We start from the raw sequence: 9,820 nt of genomic DNA, 5'->3' as shown, positions 1-9,820 counted from the left end.
GCAGACAAAGGCAGAAAGGGCAAATTTTGAATCTTCTTTTGGAGAGAATGAGGAACCCTATTGAAGGCAAAGGATCTTAAATTTGAACACTGAGGGGAAGTAGTTGCACTCTGGGTCTTGGGATGGATCAGTATTGATCAAAAACCTTGTTCCACAAGGATGTTGCATAATTTTATTAATACTTCCCTAACAATAAGATATTATGATAAAATATTAAGAGAAAAATTCATGAGCATAGTCTGTATTCAATGAGAGGTTTGAATAACATGTAGTTAACAATACAGGAAGCCCCAGGCTTGAGAAGGATAGCAAAACTATTGAAGAGCTTGACAAAAAACATCTTATGTTTGGAAAGAACCTGCAGGAGGAAAAAAATGTATGTTAATATTAAACCACATAAATGTATGTTAATATTAAACCACATAAAATGTATGTTAATATTAAAAGACCACCACCAAGACGGAAGATGAATTTTGATTAAGCTGGCACCCTTTACTTAGGTATTTTCCAACCTGTACGCTTGTATTTTACAGCTTGATTTAACCTGTGGTATTTCTATCTTCAGTAATGTATGTATACATTATATATAATATATATTATAATATACATTATATATTATGTTCTACTGAAAGTTAAAACTATCATAATGCATGTTCACAAAAACCAACTTAACAGATTTTGTGTGTGCCTTGGTTACCTGTTGTGACATACAGACATGCCAGTGTACACACACAGCAGGGAAGCATAATTACACTTATATAAATGCACACATTCAAAGTGGGACTGTTATTTACCTTGCTAATGTAACTAACAGTACGAGAATACCGTTTCTGTAACACTTAGAGACATTATCCAATTAAACCTTCTTAACATTCCCTGTGTTGAAACAGTCAACCAAAAAAACAAACCAAAAGGGAACAGGTAACCCTCCATCGCCTAAGGACAGGACTTTGGCAACCAAAAGGGACATAGTTTCTTTTTAAATGGCAGCTTTTTCCTTAAGCCAGCACCAAAGGCTTGGGTGGCAGCACAGGGGGAGCGGAAGGACGCCCGACAGAGCGGTGTCCGGCGGGGCAGCTCTGGCTGCCCAGGGAGGCAGCAGAAGAAGCAGCAGAAGCGTTTGCAGCAGGGGAGCGCTCCTGGCATCCGCTGCCCGCCAGCCTCCGCCACTGCCAAGGCCTCTTAGGGATTTATTTACTTCCTCGATATCCCATCCCGCTTCCGCTCACGGAACACCTCAGGCCCTGCCGCTCGCCCTCCCTGGGTCAGACGCGCTCAGGGAGCGCCGGGTGGTCCGGCAGGGCCCCGACCCGCCCGGCTCAGGGAGCGCCCGCCGCCTCCCCGGGCACCGCGGGCGGGGGCGCTGACTCAGCGCTCCGGTGTCAGCTGCCGGCCGCCCACGTGGGACAGGAGCCTTAGTCATCGTCCCGGGGCCGGGGCTGGCTCCCGACCCAGCTCCGCGCCCCAGCCGGGGGCCGCGGGGAACGGCGGAGCTCCCCGTGTCACCTGGGCTCGGAGCCGGTCCTCCCCCGGGGTGGGTTTGCTGTGACACCGCCACCGCCCTGCCCTGCCCTGCCCCGCCAGCCCGGTCCCGTCCCCCGAGCGGGCGGAATTCGCCGGGCAGGGGTGAAAAGAGGAGTGGAGGGAGGGTGGGTGAGCCCTTCGTGGCTGTGCAGCAGCGGGAGGCCATCGATCTTGTTTAGGAGCTGGTGCGCAGCTAACACTTCCTGCGGTAATTTGTGACCGTGGCTATTGATTGTCCGCGTCCCGCGCGCCCGCCGCCCCGACGCCGCGCAGTCTGGGGAGGAGGAGCCCGGGCGGGACGGAGGGGGAGGAAATCCCCCGCCGCAGCGCCTTCTTTGGGGGTCCCTGCGCCCTGCCGCCGCTTCCTTTTTTTTTTTTTTTTTTTTTTTAATGAATGGACTGGATGCCCGGTGACACATTAACCGCGTTTTTCTTCTTCTTGGAAAAAGCCAGCCGGCGTGCCGTGGGTTCAAACCGAGTTTAAGCAATAGCTCTCCCCACTCCTGGCGGGCCAGGGAGGGAAGAGAAGTCCGTGCCCCCCGCGGGCCGGCAGGTCCTGAGGCAGCGGCGGAGGGGGCGGTGAGCGCTGCCCCGAGGCCGCCCGGGCCGGGCCAGGCGGCGGGTCCCGCCGGCCGGGGGTTCCTGGCCCGGAGGTGGCGGGCAGAAGGGAGAAGCACCACAAGGGCCCGGGGCCAGCTGGAGGAGCTGCGGGGCTGGGGGTCCCTCACGGCGCTCGGGGAGGGGCATCCCCGAGGGCTGTGGCAAGGCAAGGTCTAAAACCTCCCACCCTGGGCTGGACGGAGCTGGCTCCGCTCGCCTCGGTAAGGCATTTCCTATCTTTGCTTTGCCCTTCGGAATTGTCCCAGCGCCCCCCGCCCTCATTCCCCTCCCGGTTTACAGACTTCCCAGCGGCAGTCTCTCTCTCTCTCACACACACACACGCACACGCGTTTACCAGACACAAAGGTAAAGGTTTGCCCGCAGTCCTGGGCACACTGCGGGCACACTGCGGGCGCTGTGACCCGCCGGGCCCGGTACCGGTGCCCCCGCCCGCCCAGAGCCCCCAGCGCCGCGGCAACCCCAGGAGGAGGCTCTGGCTTTGCCTCTCGCGAAACTTTGCCACTTAGCCATGTTTTTTAATTTATCTACGCTTTAAATGTGCCTCCTCCCTACGGAACTCTCAATACTTAGCACGGATTTTTGTTTCCTTTCAAAGACCGAGACTGTGCTACTCGCCCTTTAGTTGCTTCGCCCTTAAACAGCGCGATTCAGTTCTGTAATCCACCTCCCAGCTTTCCTAAGCGAAGCGGGGCGGGGGCTGCGTGTTTTTCTGAATGGTGGCAAGGAGGAGCGTAAGGGACAGCGGTGATCTCTTGCTGCTGTCGAGCTGGCTGCCCCGATCGTGGGAAAGAGCCTGCACGTAAAGCAGCAGATTCTTTGTCCCTGTTGTTCTTCTGTAATCGATCTCACTTCAAGTCGAGGGGTGGAAAACTTCAAAGGCAGTTCAGGCTGTTGGAGGTCGGGGCAAGAGCACAATCAGCTCGTAATGCACCCACTTTGCCTCCTCCCCCTCTTACTCCTCCTCCCGCAGGAACCAGGGGGTTGGATGGGGTGGAGGTGAGGGGAAGAGCCCTCCGATCTGTAAAGTCCAATCAATAAATAAAATGCAGACTTTGTGGAGGGAGTGAGAGGGAGCGAGGGAAGGAAAAGAGTTGTGAGCAGTAGTACACCCAAGTCACACATACAGACAGGATCCTCACTGCACTTTTTTGCCTCTCCTGTCTTGTCTAAATAGCTGAATAGCTGTGTTCTACTTTTATATATGGAATACTGTATTTTTTTTTTCCCTTGGGTCCGTCTCTAGGTCAATTTTAGGACTATACAGTTTGCTGGGTAGGTTAGTATAGAAGAACAAAAATAGCTGCCTCGCACCAGCTGAGGGTTCTAGTACAACGCAATCCACCACCGCACGCAGCTGTAAGAGCGGAGGGAGGGCGGAGCGCGGCTGGTGCCAAGACAAAACACACCCGCGCTGGGGACACTGCCATTCACAGCCCCTGCGGACACTGCCATTCACAGCCCCTGCGGACACCGCCATTCACAGCCCCTGCGGACACCGCCATTCACAGCCCCTGCGGGCATTGCCATTCACAGCCCCTGCGGGCATTGCCATTCACAGCCCCTGCGGGCATTGCCATTCACAGCCCCTGCGGACACTGCCATTCACAGCCCCTGCGGGCATGGCCATTCACAGCCCCTGCGGGCATTGCCATTCACAGCCCCTGCGGGCATGGCCATTCACAGCCCCTGCGGACACTGCCATTCACAGCCCCTGTGGACACTGCCATTCACAGCCCCTGTGGACACTGCCATTCACAGCCCCTGCGGGCATTGCCATTCACAGCCCCTGTGGACATTGCCATTCACAGCCCGCTGCCGCTGCCACTCGGGCCAGAGCTGCCAACACGTGTAAAGGACATCCAGGAAGGGACATCCTTCCTGGAAATACGCCCTTGCCCTGAAGTGCGTTACATTAGAGCACCCTTTTGATAGACTAGAGTACAGAACTTGCCTAGAGTGGTTTTCCTTAAAAAAAAAAATTGGAATAAAAAAAAAAATAAAATTTATAAATAAATATAAATATTTTATTTAAATATAAATATTTATAATATAAATATAAATATTTTATAAATAAAATAAAATAAATAAAAAAATAAAATAAAATAAATAAAAATTTCCTTAAAAAAAAATTGGAATAAGATATTAGAAAAATGCACACACTCAAATTTAGATCCATCCCCACACACCTCCCTATCACAATGCCTTTAACTTTTGAGTACTGTGAGAAAGTTGAATTTAATCTTTTGAGATCAATGATTTTGTTACTTTATACTGCTTTCTGATATGCCTTGTATATGCATTTAAATACACTTTGATTGTATAATATTTTTCTCTCCTAGTTAACTGTGCAAAATTGGAAACTACAGAATTTGATGGGTAACTTTTTAGTACAGTTTAGGTTCTTCCTCTATCTTCAATTTGTGCCCATGTAGCAGTAGAAAAATACATAAAGAAGCTGCTAACCAGGACTTTCTCTGAGCCTATTTTGAGATTCCCTTGCTATAAAAAACCCCCTTGGTAAAACATAGCAGTAGCTGAAGCAAGCTATTTTAAATGCTGGCTTGTGCCAGCAGCAGGAATTTCAGGTAATCCTGGGGCTGCTGTAACTTGTGACAGAAACTTGATTAGCCTGAGACAGAGAAATGAAAACTGCAACTCAGTTTGGCACCTTAGGTAAATTAGGTTTCAGCTCATGTATGCTAAGGACAGGGGTTTAGTCATTTTCTGAGTTTTTGAGTAAGTAATAGTTTGGGTGTTTTTAATAAGTAATATGATTTTAGCATCCTCCATGGTCATAATAACCCTTCAAATATATTTCCACTCACCTTTCAAGTATTGCAGTAGTAAAACAGTGACATATTATGTGCAGCCACAGGTGAAGCTAATGGCAACACCCTGTGCTTGTACTGGGACATTATAAAGGCCATTTCCACTCAGCTGATTGCAACTTTTCAGTTATTCATCCGTTACGTCATCATTTTCTGTTGGGTTTCTTTCCGAGAATTAATTTTTCAGGGATTATTTTAGAAAAAACCACCCAGCTCTGTTTAAATACAAAGAAATTTTGAAAACTGTGAAAGTGCTTGATTTACATTGTAACCATATTCTCAACAAGGTTGGCTTTTCAGTGGTGTAGGGTAGAGATTTAAGAGTAGGAAGGAATCTCATTCAATTAGAAACAAGCTTTTTTAGTGAAATAGTTGTGCTTGGTGTGATCACTGAGGCTGGATTTTTATCAAATGAATGGGTTATTTTAAAAAAAAATTCCTTACATCCAATTAACCCAGCCCATGCTGGTTAAGAGAACTATCGTTGCATTGTGCATTTGCACATGGAATAGGAATCATGTCATAGGAATAGGGCTACCATACATTTGATTTTTTTTCCCCTTTGGATGACAGCTCTCCTTCCCCTCACCTGGCCTCTGGGTCCCATCTGGATAACCTTTTCATAATTACACTCTGTGTTTTAAAATCTCTGCCAGAGTGGGAACTGGGGCTTTTTGTTTTGTTTTCTATCTCCCTCTTTTTTTCTTCTTTCTGCTTTGTTTTGCTACAGGAAGGACTAGGCAAGGGGTGGGCTTGGCCCTCTGTAATATCTAATGAGAGTGGAAACACAGGGGAGAGGCAAGCAAAGCAATAGCAGCAACGTGGAGCCACTAAGTGGAACAGCTTGATGCTATTCCAAACCTCAGAAAGGCGTTTGGAAGGTCATACTTAGGAGAAAGGATGCCCTAGGTTAATATAAAAAGGAGAATAATGATAGTGCTTGAAGGGGTTTTGAGTACTGAGGAAGTTTGGAGTAGTGTTCCACTAGTCTGGAAAGTGTTTGGGGAAAGGTACAAGAGGTTGGGGTTTGACAACTCCCATAAAGTTACAGTTTGAGGGTCTCTGAGTCAGGAAAATTTAGGATTATCTCCCTGGACACTTCTAACAAAGACTTTGGCTTGTGGTAGGGAACACATTCAGGGCCATTGAACATCATCTCCCACCATGAAAGTAGTAGTGGTGAGTGTATCATATAGAACTTCTACAGGTATGCTGTAGGAACAGGGCACAACACCTACTACTGTGATACTACTGAGCCTGCTAGACATAGTCAGTAAAGTTTGAACAGTTCTAAATGGGAATTATGCTCTGCTTCTAGCTCTCCTTCTTTCTCCTTCCATTCCTTTGTTTTTAGATTCTTGCTTACCAGTCAATCTTTCTGGAAGAGTAGGATTTATTCCTTGGAGACTCCCATGACAAAGGCTGAAGGACAAGGTATGCTGAAGGTGCTCAGAATGAATATTTGCACCCCTTGTACCTCTGTCCATATGCCCAGCATTCCTGCTCTGGCACTTTGCATAGTGTGGCATAACTTGAGTATAGCGGATATTGCAAGATTCCAATAAGATCATCCACATTTTCCAGCTAATAATTTAAAAATTTTATCAGCATGTTTGGATTCATGCTGAATCATAATTCTAGAAACACCTGTCCTCTGTCTATTTGTCAAGATACAATTAAATCCGAGGCTGAAGTTCCATCAGTGTAGGGATTTCCACCTCCCCCCAGCCTTATATGTTGATGTTGAGTTTGGGCATGCTCTGTCCTAATGCATCCTTACTACACTGCTGTTACAGAGGAATTGGTATTTCCATTTTGCAGATGCGAAACCAAGGTGAAGAGAAACTCTGAGTAAAGCTTGATGAGCTCGCACATCTTGAAATGACATTTCAGAGTCCCCCAGCTCTAAAATCCCTTCCTACCTCCCTCTCCTGTCTACACTGAATGCAGATTTACCATGGGATCTGAGCTCTCTATTACCATGGTGTGACACAGCAAGATCTCTATATCACATGATAGAGGAGAAGGTACAGTACAGAGCATCATTCCAGAGTTCCATGCACTCAGCCTTGCACCAAAGCTATTCCATGTGTGTGTCTTGTGGATCTTCTCAAGACAGGAATGTCTTTTTTTTCCAGACATGTCCCTATTGCAGGTAATTAGGGCTATAAGGCCCTTCTTACCTCAGGTTCTGTGGCAGTGGTTGCAGGCAAAGCTGTTTATTTCTCAGGGAATAAGCTAAACATATTTATATAGGTGATCAAAAAAGTTCAGCAGTCCCCTTGAAAGTGACCTTAATAGACTAATGTTGTCATTTAAAAGTCTCTCGTGTAGCTGGGAAGTGAATCCAGACTTCCCCAGTTCTCCTTCAGTATGCTAAACATACTGCTTCACACTTAGCAATACCACCCATTCTGTTTCCCTCCTTTTTTTTTTTTTCCCAATCTCTCCCTTTAGCATTTTTCTACTCCTTTTACTCTTCATATTCCGTTTTCTTTCACTTTTCAACTTAAACTTAAAATTCTCTGTTTAAGAATGTAGGGGCCAGATCCTCAGAGCCAGCCAAACCACACATGGTGCAGGCCCAGGGTATAGGGAGGGGGAAAGTGGCTCTAAGCCATTTTTCATCTCCCTGGATTCTAGGTTGAATTGATGCCAAAGGGGCCCCTGGCATAACTGAGAGCAGGAATGCTCTAAATTACACTAGTTAGAACAGTTCCCAAGGGCCTATCCTATGCCACTTGCTCCTTTCCGCCTTGGCCACCTATGAAGGCCTCCTACACTGCCTTATTTTGTGCAGGGATTTCCTACATCAGGGAATGCCCAGCTGCCCTGTTATGGTACAAAGGTGATAGAGAATCATTCCCTAAGAATTTCCAGAATAAATAAAGCAATTCTGTTTAAGAAAATTACAGAAATAACATAGCATTAGAATTTGTCATCTTAATGACTTTGCTCGAACATCGCATTTTTCCTTCCTACCTTCAATGTGCATTTGACAGGGAAAGGACTTGTTTTGAATTAATCTGTAAAGTTTTAAGGAGGAGGCTTTTTAGGCTGAGTAAAGAATGGTCTGGAGAACAATACCAGAAGTGTTTTATACCATTAGAAAAATCAGCACCCTTTTTTTATTTTTTATTTATTATTTTTTTTTAATAGAATACTGTTTGTTCTAGTCGTGCAATTTCCAGAAGGAAATGTCTATTACGGAGATGTGATAATGGGAAGACTGAAGTGAGACTGGAATTATTGGAACATATCCATCAGAAGACAAATAAGAGGAGTTATAATAAAAAAACCCCAAACATTTGTAAATATAATCTCATGTTAGTCTGGAAGCCCTCTTTTGCATGGTATGTTTCCAATGAAAGTTGGCAAACTGAAAATCAGCCCAAGAAAATATTTTCTTATCCGAGGAGGATAAGATCATGACACTTGAGATTTCTCCTAAATCTTGAAGTGAAGAATAGAGCAAAATATTCCAAGTGAGATAAACACAACTACAAAAACATCACCTGTTGTAGTTAATGTTTTACAAGATGAATAATTTGAGTAGAGAATAAAACCTGATACTTCATACTTCATTATGACTTATAGTTTAAGACAGAGTTTTTAGGGGTCAGAGTGCAATTTCATGAGGGTAGACTATCCCACAACTACCTAGAAAGGGTTTCTAGCAGCTAAGTGACAGAACCAGTTGACACAACTGGTTGGGCTAGGTGGGTCTCAAGTATGGTTCTGTATTGCCATGTATAAGCAAAAAGAGAGAGACATGGGGGGATCCAAATCCTTCTTTGGGGCCACTGAGTACCCTCACATTATAAACAACTGTAATGTTAATCGCAACAAATATAATCAAAAGTGAATACTGAGACACAGTGGAGTGTCAGTTGAGAAAAAGAGGAAGATAGGGTTAGACCTGAACAGAATATCTTCAAAATGTGTGGCAGAGTTCAGTTTTTGAAGTGACCGAAGGCCTGAAGTAACCTCTGAATTTTAATTACCAACCAACAATACCTTATCTTCCTCTTGAAAGCATTGTTCTTCCCCACATCTTCAATTTTTATGATTTTAAGTTTAGAAAAGGATTGTGATTTGGTCTGAAGTTGACAATTTGAACACAAAGCTTTATTATGTGCTCTTGTCTAAAGCAACTAGAATTTGAGCTAAAAGGTTTGAATTGGCTTTGGGAGGACTAATTGTGTATTCTGAGCTGCCTCAAGGACAGCCAGCAGGATTATTTCTGTTACTTGTGCTGTTACATGCATCTTTCACCTGTATTTTGAGCACTGGGTACCAAAGATTTGGTGCATATCCTGCGAATGTTTCACTCCCTGGTGAATCAGGAAGTCATACAGCCTCCTCACATGGAAAGAGCACTCAGAAAGTTGAGGAACAGAGTTAGTGAAATTTTCCTCCATGTTTTCATGGGACTAGGTTTTTTAAGAAATGGATTTATGGGTGGAGATATGAATTTTGAATGCCCTTTGCTTTCTTACCTTATCTAAGCATTGTGAAGATTTATAGGGTAGGAAATTCCTCTTGGATGTAAGAACTGTTAGCAGGAAAGATTGTCTTTCTGTCTCTCTGTGCACTACTGCTTTAATTAAGAAGGGTTTCCAGGAAGTCCTAGGAACACAGAGAGAGTAACAGCACATGTAAAGAAATATCTGTGCAATATCTGTGTAGTGAAATTACCATGCCAGACGTCTCCTTCTGAGCAAGGAAGGACTTGTCTTACTGAAGGAATCCTCTCATATACTTCTTTGCTCAGAACAAATTACTCAAATCAATTGAGAAATGAAAGTGGGTTTTTTTCATATCAAATACTGGAGATCTCACTCTTT

The 9,820-nt window shown here is 45.3% G+C and overlaps 1 long non-coding RNA gene across 1 annotated transcript; it reads left to right on the top strand.

Annotated features, from left to right (window-relative positions):
* The first annotated feature begins 1,274 nt into the window (after positions 1-1,274).
* LOC310908781 lies at positions 1,275-8,645 on the top strand. Its single transcript, XR_014589950.1, has 4 exons — positions 1,275-2,345; positions 6,328-6,407; positions 6,795-7,000; positions 8,150-8,645. It is a non-coding gene; the product is annotated as an uncharacterized lncRNA (long non-coding RNA).
* Positions 8,646-9,820: the final 1,175 nt, after the last annotated feature.

Source organism: Zosterops lateralis (genome assembly GCF_965231275.1).
Source record: "Zosterops lateralis genome assembly, chromosome: 4".
Taxonomy (NCBI): domain Eukaryota; kingdom Metazoa; phylum Chordata; class Aves; order Passeriformes; family Zosteropidae; genus Zosterops; species Zosterops lateralis.
This window is presented reverse-complemented; position numbering and strand designations above follow the sequence as displayed.